Source organism: Dryobates pubescens, chromosome 36 (assembly GCF_014839835.1).
Source record: "Dryobates pubescens isolate bDryPub1 chromosome 36, bDryPub1.pri, whole genome shotgun sequence".
Lineage (NCBI taxonomy): Eukaryota > Metazoa > Chordata > Aves > Piciformes > Picidae > Dryobates > Dryobates pubescens.
Genome location: NC_071647.1, coordinates 7,316,310 through 7,319,536, shown reverse-complemented (window position 1 = coordinate 7,319,536; position 3,227 = coordinate 7,316,310). Strand labels below are relative to the sequence as shown.

Here is a 3,227-nt window from a genome sequence, read left to right as displayed (position 1 = left end):
TTGCCTCCACAGAATCCCTTTGCCAGCTGCTTTTGTATGTATTTTTATTTACCCTTTTTCCTTATACCTTTGTAACCTTCTTTTTACACAAAGGCCTTTTTCTTTGGTTAAACTTAACTTTTTACTTCCAAATCGATTCAAGTCTGTTTCTTTTGTAGTTTTACCTCTCGTTTCTCTTGACTAATTTGCTTTTCGCTACCGTGAAAAAAGGGAGGTGGGAGGCGATCGAAATCTGTTCCATTTGGGCTTTTGGACTCTGGGAAAGCTTAAACCACAGCACACAGCCCTGTGCCTCTCTGTCCCCACTGCTGTCTGTGTGCCTAGAGGCCTTGTGGCAGGCAGCCTGTAGTGCTGGCCCCACACTGCTCCGTTCCCACGCTGCCTGCATCCCGGAGCAAAGCCACAGGGCGCAGCCTCGCTTCACGCTGCCTGCAGCCTGGAGAAGACCCAGTGGCACAGCCCTGCACTGCCGCCGCTCCTGGCAGTGTGTGCCTGCTGCCAAGGAACTTGGAGCAGCTCCTGCGACAGTGCCACAGTTTCAGGCCAGGGGAAAGGTGATATCTCTTCCCTTAAACACATGTATTTCCCACTGCTTTCCCTCTGCTCCAGCCCAATACAATGAACCCACTTCATCACCGTTTGTCATCGTTTCACCTTTGAAAACGCCAAGGAATTGTCTGAGCATTAGCATGACCCCACGCATGCCCCCAGCCGACCAGGGTTGGGAATGGGAATACCACGTTGTGACACACATCTGCATACCATGTGTTGGTTTATGGTATGGAATGTCCATTTGATGAGCCTGGGCCAACTATCCTGGCTGTGTTCTCTCCCAAACACTCCCCCATGGCCAGCCATCCGGCCTTTGGGAGATGGAGCGGCAGACACAGCCTGGCTGCTCTGCAAGCGCTGCCCAGCAAACCCCAGAACGCTGCTGTGTTCTCAAAGCCATTCTAGCAGCAAGGAGGAAAAAACACTAAGAGGGTTCAGGTGGTGAAGCTCAGCTCCATTTCAGAAAGAACCTGCCCAGTGCTTTTCTCAGTCACTGCACATTGAAGACCAACAATGCTCTCTAAGACTCAACTCTGAGCAAAACCTTTCTCTCAAATCATCTTGGGAAAGGATCGGCAAAGAAAAGGATCACACAGGGGCATGGGTTAGAATGCAGAAGAACTTTAGTGAGCCAAAAAAGAGATTAGGTCAATCTGAGTGGGGATATCAGTGCGCTCCACAGGGGTGTTGAAGTTGGCAACAGTGCTCACCTGCCTGCCACACAGAAGGAACAGGGCCAGCAGGCCCTCCTTAGGCTGGTTTTCGGCTGCTGCTGCCAGGCCAGGGCAGCAGAAGAAGGCCACGGGAGGGCCAGGAGAGAGTGTCAGAAGGCACAGGCAGGCATGGGCAGTGGCTGTGCCAGAGCCCAGGCTGGCCCTGCCCTTTGGCAAGGGCTGCTGGGCTTGCTCAGCCCCTGGGAAAGCAGCAAGAGGATGCTGTGTGCCCAGGGCAGAAGCATCAGGTGGGGCCCTGGGGGCCTTGCCCTGGGCCCTGGGCAGCAGCTCTAGCAGGGCAGGCAGCTCCTGCCACAGGAGCCACGGCCCAAGGCAGAGAGGCCAGAGAGGCCAAAGCCCCCGGAGCTGATGGGCACCCCCTGAGAGCTGAGGATGCTGCCAACGGCAGCGGAGGTGGAGGAGCCCACGGCGGTGCTCTGTGGGAAGGAGCTGAGGATGGGGCCGGGCAGGGTCACCACCACGGGGGAGGGCTGGATGGCAACGGTGGAGTCCTGGCACCTCACACAGCAGGGCTCATTGCAGCTGTTGGCCAGCGGGGTTGGGCCGCAGGGCTGGCAGGGCCTGTAGCAGGACATGGCTGGGGCTGGAGATGAACCTGCAGAGAGGACAGGGGGAAACAGAGTGTGAGGGCTTGCTGAGGAGAATTTTGAGCATCAACAAAGTGAAAAAGAGTCATGAGGTGAGGAGAGTGCTGGAGGCTGTGTAGGGATTCCCACCAGTCTTATCCTCTCATCAGCCTAAGAGAGCCCTGCTGAGACCAGACTCAGCCATGCACAGTGTTCATCACCTTCCCCTTCTCATGCAAAGCAGGTACAAGAACTCAAATGGCACGAAGGAGCAGGAATGGACTGATAAATCCCAAAGGATTTATCTTCCCAAAGAAGAGGGAATTGGAGAAAGATCTTCAGACTCACCTTGTTCCAAGGAGAGGGAGGCCAGAGGAGTGGATGAGAGAGCGAGCAGAAGGAGTCTCTTTTATACTGCTCCTGCACTGCCCCAGGCCCACAGGCACTGCACCTGGGCAGCAGTTTTCCGGCAGACTCAGCTCCAAAGCCAAACCTCCCTGGCCAAAGCCAAACAGCCTGGCCTCTGGCTTCCTCCATGCTGCCATTTCACTTCCTCATTTCTCAGCTGCCTGCTCAGCCAGGCCAGCTCCTTTCATCTGCTTGCTTGAGAGGCCAAGGGATTGGCTGTGCCAATGGTTTCTGCTCTGTTCCCCTTCGCTCTGTGGAGAATGTTTGCCAGGCTGAGTGTGCAGGGCTGGGATTAGGAAAGTCAAAGCACACCAGCTATGTGACTGCTCTACGTACTTAGGGGTGGAGAACTTCTACTTCCATGGAGATTGACAGCAACCACCTCCCTGGGCAACCTGTTGCAGTGTTCAACTGCCTTCATGGTGTAGAACTTGTTCCCAATCTAAATCTGGTCTGCTCCAGTTTAAAGCCATTGCCCCTGGTCCTGTCACTGCAGGCCTTTGTAAGCAGTCTCTCTGCAGCCTTCCCATAGCTCCCTTCAGGTACTGGATGGTCATTATTAGGTCTCCTGGGAGCCTGCTCTCCAGGTTGAACAACCCCAACTGCCTCAGCTTCTCTTGTAGCAGAAGTGTTCCTACCGCCTGACCATGTTCGTGGTCTGCACCTGCTCTATCAGGTCCATGTCTTTCCTGTGTTGAGGTCTCCAGAGCTGGATGCTGTACTTCAGGTGAGGTCTCACTAGAGCAGAGGAGAGTGGCATAATCACCTCTCTTGATCTTCGGGCAACACATCATATGATGAAGCCCAGGCTGCCATTAGCCTTCTGTGCTGCAAGCTCACACTGCCTGCTCCTGCCCAGCTTCTCATCCAACAGCTTCCCCAATTCCCCTTCCTCAGGGCTGCTTTCTATCACTTCCTCCCCTAGCCTGTATTGATAGTAAACTATTTTCCAGCCCAGGTGCAGGAC

The 3,227-nt window shown here is 54.6% G+C and overlaps 1 pseudogene; it reads right to left on the bottom strand.

Annotated features, from left to right (window-relative positions):
• Positions 1–1,555: 1,555 nt before the first annotated feature.
• Positions 1,556–2,942, bottom strand: LOC128898989 (feather keratin 1-like; annotated as a pseudogene).
• Between the last annotated feature and the right edge of the window lie 285 nt (positions 2,943–3,227).